At 61.9% G+C, this 12086-nt stretch overlaps 1 protein-coding gene across 5 annotated transcripts in view; it reads right to left on the bottom strand.

Moving 5' to 3' along the window:
* The window catches only part of ARVCF (ARVCF delta catenin family member), a 36080-nt gene extending 24078 nt beyond the window's left edge, over nucleotides 1-12002 (bottom strand). For all 5 annotated transcript variants that reach the window (XM_059041111.2, XM_067015056.1, XM_059041116.2 and 2 more), the window contains exon 1: nucleotides 11788-12002. The gene's annotated coding sequence lies outside the window, so the exon portion shown is untranslated. The remainder of the gene's footprint in view (nucleotides 1-11787) is intronic.
* Between the last annotated feature and the right edge of the window lie 84 nt (nucleotides 12003-12086).

Below are 12086 nucleotides of genomic sequence, written 5' to 3'. Positions count from 1 at the left end.
GCTGAGGGCCAGTGGCCTGTGTGCACCAGTGCCCTCTGCCTGGAACACCCTTTTTCCCTCAAGATGCTGGACCCCTTCTTCCCAGGCCCCCTCTGTCACCATGGTAACGCCCAAGCTTCTCTGAGAGGGACAGAGCCTCTTTGTGGTGGCACAAAGCCCCTTTGAGGGGCAGCGGGGGTTCAGCCCCTGGGAGCCTGTGGCAAGTCTCTGGGGGGCAAGGCACAGCCCCTCAGCCCAGCCCCCACCAAGGTTGCAGAGCCAAGAAAGATGAAGCAGGAGAGCCTGGTGGTTAGGGGCTGAGACACCCACCCCGGCACCAGCTGCCCAGCTGCCCACGGAAGTGTCTCTGGGATGAGCCCCAGGGCCCCAGGAGAGGCTCTGTGGGGGCCTGAGGACTTCCCACGGCCTTTCCGCCATTTGACAAGAAACATGCTCTTCCTGGATAAGTGGAAGAGGCACTGGCAGTGGGGAAACTCCCTGGCAGACGGGAAACCAGACTCAGGACTGGGTGGGAACCAGGCACAGGGAGCCCTCGGGAGGCAAGCGGGTCAGATGGCGCGGCCTGGCATCAGGCCTGCTGAGGGGCTGCCCATGTATCCGGACCTGCCCTACTCATGGTCCTGCCCTGCCTTGCCCTGCTGCAGGGCCCCCCATCTTCGCCTGCCTGCCCTGGGGGAACACAGCCAGCCCAACTGGGTGGACTGGGGTAGACTTGCTGCAGCCAGGACCTCCGGACAGGTGTGAGCAAGAGGGAACATCACTGTGGCCGGGCTCATTCCAGGGGTTGGGAGATGGGACCCCGAGGGCAGTGTGGGTCCAGGGCACAGTGACAGGGACCGAGCGCAGAGTTCCCCACCCCCACCCCAGAGTGTTGCCCTATCTGTGCCCTGGCCCTGCAGTCAGGGAGGCTCACCCCAGCCATGGAGCCCCTCCCCGTCCCAGTTTGTGGGCCCATGCCACCCTGGCCACTGCTGACCAGGCACTTCGCAATGCCCCCACATGCTGGGCGCCCTGCCGGGCAGCCCTCCCTAAATGACCTCAATGTGACCTACTGCAGCTTTGCTAACTAAGCCCCCAGGCTGGGGGGTCACAGCCCCCAGGTGGCAACATGAGGCAGAGCTGGCCCCAGGAGAGATCTGCCCCTTTGTGGGCAGATCCACGCAGGGCCCGGGGGTGGGGGGCTGCCAAGGGGCCAACCCTGACATGGCAGTGCTCCTCATGGTCAGCAGATGAGATGCCCCTGCACCCCGCGGAGGCCCTGTCTCATGCCCCCACACCCCACCCGCCTGCCTCCCTGCCAGCATTCCTGCAAGCTGCTGACACTTCTGGGCACTGGGACAGGCCTGCACAGACCATTGTCAGCAATACCAGGTCCACCTCCCCACAGAGCCCAGCCTGGGCCTTCACCATCCAGGGAGATGGGGCCTGGGGCTCAGCTTCCAGAAGGAGGTTCCCTGGGAAGTGTGAGAGTGAGAAACTGGTCCCTTGTTCCCTCATCGGGAACAACACCGGGGCCCAGCAGGGAGACTCCAGGCCCAGCAGGGAGACTCCAGGCCCTGCAGCAGGGAGTACCCACAGGCCAGGGGATGACAGGTGTCAAAAGACCCTCCAGCTGCCAAGGGTAGAGGCAGGGCAGCTGTGGTCACCTGGCCCTGGATGGATCAAAGGGGAGTGTAGGTAAGAGACCAGAGCACGCCCTGTGGAGGGAGGTTCCATCCTTGCTCCTGAGCCACAGCATCAAAGAGCCTGGTCCCCCCTGGTCTGCCCTTGCCCAGGGTCCTGTGTGGCCTCCAGCCAGCACTGGCTCCTCCCAGGGCCCCTAGGAACTCCCATTCTCTCCCAGAAGCTGAGCTGGATGCCAGTCTCTCTGCTCCAGACCCCCTCGCCTGCCTGGGAGCCAATTCAGTGCTCCTGAAGCCCGGGAGTGCCCATGGCAACAGGTCCAGACAACACCACCAGCCTCCATCTGAGAGCAAAGTCCTGCCTTTTACATGCAAATGATGACCCAGTGGAACTGGGCAGGGGGCTTCACCCCGCCCCTACCAAGTGCAGACTCTGGGACCCACCCACAGTGTTCCTGCCTGGCTCCCCACCCCACCCCACCACATACCATGACAGCCTGCTGGGAACCGGACTTGTCTGTGTGCCCTGCCCCCACCAGGACGCAGAACACTGCAGCTGGCATGCTGACAATTTGGGGACCTCCTTAAACCCACCCGCAGGCTCACGCGTGCAGCCACCCACAAAGTCATGCACACACACCCCCAGAGGCACCCAGGCTGCCCTGTGGGGCCTCGCCTGCCCAGGAAAATGGATGGTAGGTGACCTGACACTCCTGACAGGTCCTTGTGCTGGGGGAGGTAGGACTCAGGCTCCTGGGGGTCAGCATTCTGGGAAGACTGCATTCCTGTCCTGAACACCTGGCAAGGCTGCCCCCACCAAGACCTGTGAGGTGGGGCCTGCCCTGGCTCCACAGCCTGCAGGTGCCCAGCCTCAGCCCACACCAAAGTGTCTCTGTGACAGGAGTGGGGAGTATGGCCGGGCCAGGACCCTGGACAGAAACACCGAGGCTGCACAGACCTGCCACAGCCCCCAGGGCCCAGGGTAGACCCTGCTGCCCCCCAGGGACCCAGGAGAGCTGCCATTTACAGCACAAACATCAGGGAACAGCTGATGTGCCCTCAAAAGGTTAAAGACGGCCTTGAACTGATGAGCTGGGAACAAACTATAAAGAGAAGGACCGATCGTGGGTGATGAGGATCCTGTGGGGATTTGAAGAAAAACATGGCAGAAGCTAAACAGCAGCCGGGACGCTGTCCCCAGGCTGCAGGATGCAAACCCAAGGCAGACCTGCCAAACGGGCAGAAAAGGACACAAAGTTGTCAAGAGGGAAGACAGGAGTGGTGGAAAATGGATCCTGGGAACAAACTCCCCTGGCACAGGAGGTCCCCGAGGGACCCCACAAATGGCCAGGAGCGACCCCCAACAGAAGCCTCCAGCACAGCTGTCGGGGTCGGGTTGGGGTCTGAGCTTTCCACCCAGAAAGAAGCTGAGCAGATTGCGGTCATGTCAACCCTAGCCTTTACGACTTGCTCTCCCTGGGCTCTGTGACCCAGCCTCCAGGCTGCTGTCCTTCCATAGGGCAGGAAGGAGGCCACCTGGCCTGGCCCCCACTGGACACACCCAAGGCGGCACTGAGGAGGGTCCACGTTGCCACCAAACTGCCCACATCCCAGAGGGGCTGGACGTCATCCATGCACAGATGTCAGCTGCAGGACCCTGCTGCCCAACTATCGGCTCTTGTTTGCAGAAGTTCTTCTATGGCGAGGACCAGCTGACAGCTTTGTTAACAGGGTGCTTCCCTTTCTTCCTTAACTTGAGATCTTGAAAGAGTAAACTCAGCTCTGTACTTCCTTAAGGAAACATCGTGCAAAGTTCCCGGGCTGTCAGAGACGACTTGCCACCCCAGGCCTCAGTGTCCCCATCTGCACATTCGGTGTCCCCCAGGCACTGCGGCCCAGGGCCCATGGATGCAGGGGGTCACAGGTTGCCAGCCTCTCCCTGCAGGGCACAGAGCAAAGGCCCCGGAGGACTGGCTGGCAGGCAGCCCACTCGAAGCCTCGTTATCTTGCAAAATGCAGAGAGCAGCAAGTACATTCAGACGAATGAATGGCCTAATTAGGATTTCACTGAGAGTGAAAATATTTTGAAAAGAAAAAGTTTAACTAAAGGCATATTTGAAATACCAAACTCATCAATTGCAAATGACAACCTGGCAAGACGTGCCATGGGGGCGGGGTGTCTCCTCCCCACCTGACAATGGGCAGCCTTCCCTGTAGGGGAAAGAAACTGGGCCTCAGCCTCCCCAAATCAGAGCTGCAGGGGGGTGTCCCCACAGAACAAGACCTAACTCAGGGCGGAGCTGACGACTCTGGGTGCCCTGGTGGAAGGTCACGCAGGGACAGGGACGGACGCCCAGGGCCTGGGGAAGAAAGGCCCCTCAGCAGCCTGACAGTCCAGTCCAGGCAGGAGAACAAAGCAGAGCAAGCCAGGGAACAGCCAGAAGCTGACTGTGGCTGGCGTGGCAAGGAGAGGCCCCAGGGGCAAGCTGAGGGGCAGGGGCTGCTCCAAGAGCTACTAGGCCAGTGGCCACCCCAGGCTTGCACAGACCACCCAGCATGGCTGGCGTGGCACCGTCCCTCCTGGTGGCCTGGGCCCCACAGCGCAGTCACACCACCAGCCGTGAGGCACCCTAAGCAAGGAATGGCACAGTCAGAAGCTGGCATGGCTCTCGCACCATAACACAGTGGTCAGCACGAAATGCCACCCGCGCTGAGCCCCACAGGGCGAGCAGAGCCAGGTCTGAATCCAAGTTCGGCCTCGTAGAATGTTATTCCTGAGAAGCATGTGCTCTAGAGTGGGAAGGGGCTGGGGGCATCTCTGGGGCCGTGGTCTTCGCTCCTGCCTCTCACATTGAGCCCCCCCACCTGGGGAATGACCCACGAATCCAATCACAGAGACCCCTGGATGCCTAGCTGAGGGCCGCCCACAGGCAAGGGCCAGCACCTGGCTTTCTGGCAACGCAGGCAAGATGCTTGCGAGGCAGGTGGACCAGCTGACCTGCCCCAAACTGAGACACAAACAGGCATGCGTGTGCCTGGCCCAGTGGTGCCGCCACTGGAGGCCCTGGGGGTGCCAAGCCCGCGACCCTAGAGGAAGAGGCCCGTTCACCCCCCACAGCATGACAAAGCCACTCGGGTGTGGGACAGCCCATGCCCTCCCAGACACAAGGAGTCACGCATTCACAGGCTGGATGCTGCAAAGGGGCCCAGATCACTGTGGGGGCTTCTGAGGGGCCTTCCCACAGCAGGGACCTGTTCTCAGTAACCAAGGAGGCTCAGAGGGGCTGGAGACCTGGGGAAACCGGAGCGGGATGCACACGCGCACAGGCCAGCACACCGGGGGTCCCGGGGAAGAGGCCCCAACTGCGTGGACCAACCAGCATCTGCAGGGCAAGCGCGAGGCTGCCTGTGACTTTTCAGAACAGAGACTGGTCAAGGGGAGGCCCCGACCTGATCTCCTAATGGGGCCACAGGCACCTCGAACCTGAGGATGCGGTATGTCACATTTATATATAGTTCCTGGTGATAGAAAACATCAGTCAAGAAACTGTTCAGATACAACCATATCAACACAGTTCAGCCCTTGCCTCACATTTATGTCAAAGTAAATTCTAGATGGATGAAATCTCAAGTGTAGATGCTGACCTGGAAACACCGACAGGAGAAGACGGATGTGTGTTTATCTGGCCACGTGCTAGACAACGTGTGGAACAACAGAAGGACTGAAGGAGGAAGAATTCCACAGATTCCACACAAAACGTGACAAATTTGAACAATTTTTGAAAACGAAAGCCATCATAAGCAAAAATTAAAAGACTGAAGAAAGACGGATGAAGGCAGAACCCACTCTGTGCACGGCTGTGGCCCCAAGAGGCCCCACGGGGGCCGCGGCCACAGAGGCCGCGGCCACAGAGGCACAGCCTCCCTCAGCCCAGGTGAGGCTGGTGGAACCAGTGCCCGCGAGGCTGTGCGGAAGTGCCTACGGCAGACACGAAGAGTCCGTTACCAGACTCGAGAAGCGCAGGAGATGGGGAAACAGGAAGAGGCAGAGAAAGAGGGACAGAGACAAACGGAGAAAACCAGGAGCACGAGGGAGGAAGGAGAAACAGGGACAGGAAGAGCAGCAAGGGCAGGCACAGTAGGCGAGGCGGTGGGCAGCCTCCCACAGACCTCATTGCCTGCCATTTGGTGTCTGGTTGGCCTGCCAATCTGAGGCACGGTGGTCCACCAGAAGTTTAGGGGGGTGGGGGCCAGCCCCTGCCACCCTAGGCCCCAGATGTCATGCCACCTGTGCCACCAGCAACGCCACATCCCAAGGCCTGGTGCTCTGGCCCAGCAAGCCCTGGAACAGGCTGACCTCTTCATCCCAATCCACAAGCCCCCACGTGGCCCAGCAGCCTGGCCACTGAGATGCTTGCCCAGACCTTGGTCCTCCCACCTGCCTGGCTGCCAGGTTGCCACACCCAAGGTCCTGTGGAACACAAGAGGAAGGAGCAGGCCCCCTGACCTCGCCTGTCTTACAGCCCTCAGCACAGGACACTCAGGCGTCTGGAGGCTCCTGAGTCTGTAGCCACTGCCTTCTCACCACCACCCAAGTGAGGAGCTGGCTGGGCCAGGCTGTCCACGCTGGACGCCCAGGGACACTGAGAATCCACAGGGCTGGGTGGCCTGAGCCTCCCACGGAAACAGGGCTGGGCGGGGCAGGGGCAGAGGGCCGGGCTGGGGCCTGGGCTCCCACACTGGAGCAGCACAAGTGGCCACCACACTTTGCAAATCAGGCAACACAGCAAACTGACAGAGTGGTACCAGCAGGGCTCACTTCCCACCACACAGGGTCCTGGGGGCCACAGGGACCACTCAGCCTCTGTCCCTGCTACACTTCCCAGGCACCATGCCTCGTGCCCCTGGATAAGCAGAGGAGCCCATGCAGCAGGGCCAGCACCAGTGCCCTCGCCATGATCACAGCAGTCACGGCCCCTCCCCACTCCGACGGTGGCCCAGGGTGGCTGTGTGTACCAGAGGCCATCTGGCCCTTTCAGACAAAGCCTCCTTCCAGCCTCAGCGCCCTCCTCCAGGAGCCGTGGCATGTGGGCCCATTGCCTGTCCTGGCTGGCAGCGACAACCTCCCTGGTGCAGCAGGGACTACCCTGAGCCGGGAGCGAAGCTGACAGCCTGTGCAACACCAGACACCACCGTGCCAGGCATCCAAGTCAAGGAGGGTGCGGAACAGTCCAGCTAATGTCCTGGTGGGTTGTCCCCAGTGCACGCTTGTCCCTCAAGCCAGTATCTGTGGTCCATACCCAGGCCATCGGTGAATTCAAGTAGGGGTGGCAGGAGGCCCCACGTCCAGCCTTGTCCAGCCCAGGGCCCTGTACCCACCCGAGTTGAGGCTGGCTGGAAGCACACACCACTCAGGCCACAGTCCATCCCTCCATGGACCACACCCACCGGCCCACCACCCGTGAGGAGGGGATGTCCCTGGAAGAGGTCAGCATGTCCAGACACCCATCCGGCTGGCTTCACATCCTGCAGGGAACCAGAGGGCACCTGGTGAAGCCTACTGGAAGGGTTAAGTCCCTTCTGTATGGGGCCAGAGCCCCAGCTGGGCACTGTCATCCCTGACCCAAAGGCATCGGGTGGTGCTCCAAGACAGATTCGTTCCCACACGACCGTGCGTGTTCTCACCCCCACCCCACTGGGACTGTCTCGTCTACAGTTTGCATCAGCTGCCATGGTCCCTCCTGGGCGTTTCTTACGCTGTTGACTATCCTTCAAAACCCTGACCATTTTGAGCCGATGATAACGTCTCCCTTCTCCAGAGGTTGGGTGTGCTCTGTTGTGATAAACTCCCACACCAGGATCCCACTGGCCTGTTCAGGGTGTCATGGCCCCCAGAGGTCTGCCCCCCTCACCTGCCCTGGGGCACAGGCTGCCTGCCTCTCCTGAGGCTCCCCGAGGCCAGCCCCCATCCGTGTCCCTCCTAGGCCAGCAGCCAGCCTCTCAGTCCCGGACCAAGGACCATGCAGCTTCCTGTCTCGGCCAGTGGTCTGGGGACGCGTTCCCTCTCCTTGTGTCTAGATCTGGGGATGCTGCCAAAGTGTTTGTGTTGTAAAAATGAAAAACAGGGCACCACAGACAGGCTGGAGGCCACCTCCAGGAGATCAGTGGCAGAAGCTCTCTCCCCTTGGCTCTGCAGTGTTTACCAGGTTGTTCCAAGCTTCTGTCCAACCTTCCTTTGTGGACATGGCTCATTTGTGGGCCTGCGGGTGGGTCTCTCTGCCTCACAGTAGCTCCTTCATCACAGGGAGGGGGTTCAAGTCAGTGTGGGATCATGGGGGGAGATCACGATGCCAGGGCCAGAGGCAAGGAAGAACGGGGAGTTCGAGACAGGCGTGTGTGTGCACGTGTGTACATGTGCGTGCATGAGCACCTGGGAGGGGAGGCGTGGTTGGGAGTCTGCCCACCCGCTGCACCCTCCCCACCCACAGCAGGACCTGCTGCTCCCACCCCGAGGTCTGAGGCTCAGAGATCAGCTTTTGCGTAGAATGTGATGCTTCTGGGGCATGTCTGCTTTTGGCTTAAACGTTCACATAGACCTTGTCCCATGGAGAACCACGTGCCTTTCTTATCAGTCCTGATAACTGCCAGCCTCTCCCCAGTGCTGGCTCTGCTCCATCATCTCGGTGACTCTCACTAGGGGCCTGGGGTCAGACTAAGACACCATTTTACAGATGGGGAAACCAGGTCCAGGCAAGGCAGCGGTGGGGCAGGATTTGAACTCAGGTCTTCCTGCCCTTAGGACACCCCCCCACCCCAATCCAGCCAACAGGAAGAATGTGGCTCCCGCCTCGTGGGACTCCAGCAGGCCAATAACTCCACAAATGCAGAGGGCCGGGAGTTAATGCCAGCGTGGGGGGTGGGAGGGCATCTGCAGGGCTGCAGGTGGGGAGGGGGCCCGAGGGAGCTTCCTGCAGGAGGGTGGGAGCAGGGGGGCAGGGAGGGTCTGGGTATGCAGGGTGGCGGTGGGACCTGAGGTGAGGTCTGTGTCCCCAGGGCACCTCATCTCAGCAGCACTGTCCAGATGGGGGGTGAGGGGAACAGAACCTCATAAGAGCCCTGGGGCCATGGACAGACAGATAGACAGGTCTGAGATACGAAGGTAGAAGCATTGATGGGATTTGTGCCGAGAGGGTGGGGGTACCTGTCTCAGGGAGCCCTTTCTAGCACCCCTCAGAGCTGGTCCTTGCCAAGGACCCTGCACCAAGAGCCTCGGGGCCAAGGGACCCACCCCCAGCCTTGAAAAGGCCTGCTGTGTCCCCGACTGGGGCAGGAGGCCTCTGCAAGGGCTGGCCAAGAACCAGAACAGCATAGACCACAGATGTCTGACAGCACGAGGCAGCCCCCATGTGCACAAAGCAAGTCCGGCGGAGGGACAGGGCCCAGGCTGGGGGGATGCTGGGCAGGCAGCTCAGGGCCGCAGTGAGTGGTGAGGAGCCCGGGTGAGGGTTAGGCCGGCCTGATTGAGAGCTTGCTCTGCACTCGAGCCTTGAGTCCTCTCCGCCACAGCAAATCCTGACGTGCCCTTCCAGGCCGCTGGTCACTCTGTGCACATCTTGAAATGGCACCACTTTGGCTGCACCCTTGTTTTACAGAGGACACTGAGGCAGAGAGAGGCACAGCCCTGCGTTGAGTGGCAGACGCAGAGACCTTGCTGGGACCCCTGGGCAGTGGTAAGATGGCCTATGGGGGCCAGGGAGGTGCCTAGGGCACACGTCTGAAGGCGGACCCCACCTCGATGGCCCCTGCTGGAGCCTGTGCTCAACAACCCCGCCACCCAGCCCTCGGCCTCCCTCTGCTGTACAGAGGCAGTGAGGGCACAGGGTACTGAGGGGCGTTGCCCAGGGTCCTTGTCCCTCTCCAGCTCCCCACCCTGAACAGGGGGCCTGGAGTAAGCAGAACTCCAGCCTCCCAGTGGGTGCCTTGGTGGGTGCCTTGGGAAGGGTCTCCACCTCTGGGGGAGGCTGGGTGGAGCCAGTCTTGCTGACCATGGCAGTCCTGGGTGCCCTCTGGTGGCTGCACTCAGCTTGTTGCTGCTTTGCTAGAGGCCACTGGCCCCTCAGGGTCCACTGGGGCAGTGGTAAGCACTGTGCCTCACACACAGCCCGGGCTGGGAGCCCTGAAGGTGATGTGGATGTCCACCAGCTCTGGGCTCTTCTTTCCGACCTGTGAAATAGGCTGAGCTGTGCAGCTCTCCCATTCGGGAAGCCCCAGGAAGGAATTCCTGACCCTGAGTCTCTCTTGGTTACTCTCTGATTCCAGGGCTCCTGCAGAGTGGCCGAGACCTAATCTTAGTTTTGATGGAAGCTGGCAGCAAGGGAACAGATGCCTTCCCCGACCCGAGCCACTGCTGGGGAAGGTCCCAGAACCCCTCACTGCCTCCCTGGCATCCCACAGCACCCCAGCTCTGCCCCCTCCCTCCCTCTGCTGACGCCAGCCCAGGGCACATGCTAGGGGCTGGCCAAAGCTCTGTTGGGCCTGGTGTCCCCATCACCCTCTGCGCTACAGTTCTTGGCTCCTCTTGGAAGTGCAGGATCCCACTGGTCGTGGTCCCAGGCCTGTCTCCTGGGATGAAGGGGAGTGAACCCACCTGAATCCTTGTGCAGCACAAACAGGGATGGAGGTGCAGCCCCCATGGAAACTGGGAGATGCAAAGGGACCCCTGAGCACAGCGCAGATTGGGGGGCAGCTCTAACCTGGCAGGACTGAGGGCTGGCCCAGCTCACTTAGGAGGCACCTGGTCAACAGGCACTTGTGCCCATGAGGAGAGTGGGGTGAGGGCTGGCCAGGCTGTGCTTATGTGATCTCCTCCCCAGGCCAGGACCAGAGTCCTGAGCACAGCAAGTGCTCTGTGCCCAGCCCTGTGCTGGGTGCCAGTGGACCTCAGAGTTGGGGGCATGGGTCAGCAGGGAACAGACAGGGTACTGTGGATGGTACAGGGCAAGGCTGGGGGAAAGCACGACTGCCCAATTCACAGCCCCACACACTGTGGCCAGACCCCAGGTCCAGACCACCTGCTCAGGAACTGACTGCTGTGGGTCCAGCACTGTCCCAGGTCCAGATACACTGAGCCCAGGACAGGTGGGACCTGCTTGGGGTGAGCAGACCTCTGGCAGCCTGGACCTGGGAGTGGAGGTTCCCAGTGCAGCCCTGTGTGTGTCTTCACGGGGGAGGTTGCCCCACAGGTGCTAAGCCGGTCACCATCCAACCCCCTGGGTTCATAAACCCTGACCCGGCGTGTGCCCTGCTCGGTGACTCGGGAAAGGGGTGTGAGTGAGGGATTATACAATGAATCCATCCTAAAGAATGAAACCCTTGGGGCAGTTCTTTTCTTTTCCTTGTTCCTAAACACGCCTGGGTCTAAAGGGAAAGGTCGCTGGAGTCCCCGAGTTCCGTTTCCACTGGGACACGTTATGCAGACGTTAGAAACGGTGACATATTGTAATAACCCAATATTTAATTATTTAATATTAAAATAGGAAGGCTGGGGATCTCTGGCTGCCCTCCTAGGGTAAGTAACATCACAGCAAACCTGGGCCGAGTCCCACTACGAGTGGAGGGGACACGCCTCAGCCAGGGGTCCGGGGGCCCGCCGACAGGGCGCAGGGGTGGCGAGGAGGGGGACCCAGGTTGGGGTTCCGGGCAGGAAACCCAGGCAGCGTTCCCGCCCTCGTCCTCTGGGCGGCGGGAGCAGCGCGGCGCCGGGACATCCCTCGGCCCGGCCGTGCCGGTGCTTCCCGGCGGCGCGCCGCCCTAGGAAAGTTCCCCCGCCCCGGGCCCCTCCGGCCGATGGAAAGTTTCCGTGGCTGCGCGGCGCCAGCTCCAGGCGCCCGGTAGAGCAGGGAGAGGACACGGCTCATGATGGGCCGCGGCTTGAGGGGCGCGCGGACCGAGGCGCACGGCCGGTCAGCCAGGACCCGAGGCTGCGCACAAAGGGACCCGCCCCCGTCGGTCCGGGGTCTTGCGCGCCGCGGCGCGGGCTCGGTGCGGGTGGAGCAGAGCCAGGCTCGACCCCCGGCCTTGACCCCTGCCCGAACCTCGATTCGGGCCCCTGCCCATCCCGCAGCCCCGATCCCGGCCCCGACCCCGGTCCCCAGCCCGAGCCTACCTGGAGCGCGGCGTGGGCGGCGCCTCAGCGTGGCCCCCGCCCCAGACGGGGGTCCCCGGGTCCCTCGGCGCACGCCGTCCCCGGGCGGGCGCAAGTGACTGTCCCGGGGCCTCCGCTAGCGCCGGTGCAGGACTCACGCCCCGAGCCCAGCGCAGCCTGGGCCAGCCCTCCGCCCCTCTCGCGGCCCGTGCGCAAAGAGGGCCTGCCGGCGCGGACACCCTCGCCCCGCCCCGCCGCCGCCAGTGTTTCCATTGGTCGGGAGGCCCGGCAGCCAGCACCGATTGGACGGGCGCTGGGAG

Source organism: Kogia breviceps, chromosome 15 (assembly GCF_026419965.1).
Source record: "Kogia breviceps isolate mKogBre1 chromosome 15, mKogBre1 haplotype 1, whole genome shotgun sequence".
NCBI lineage: Eukaryota > Metazoa > Chordata > Mammalia > Artiodactyla > Physeteridae > Kogia > Kogia breviceps.
Note: the sequence above shows the minus strand (reverse complement) of the source record. Positions and strands in the feature narration are given on the sequence as shown.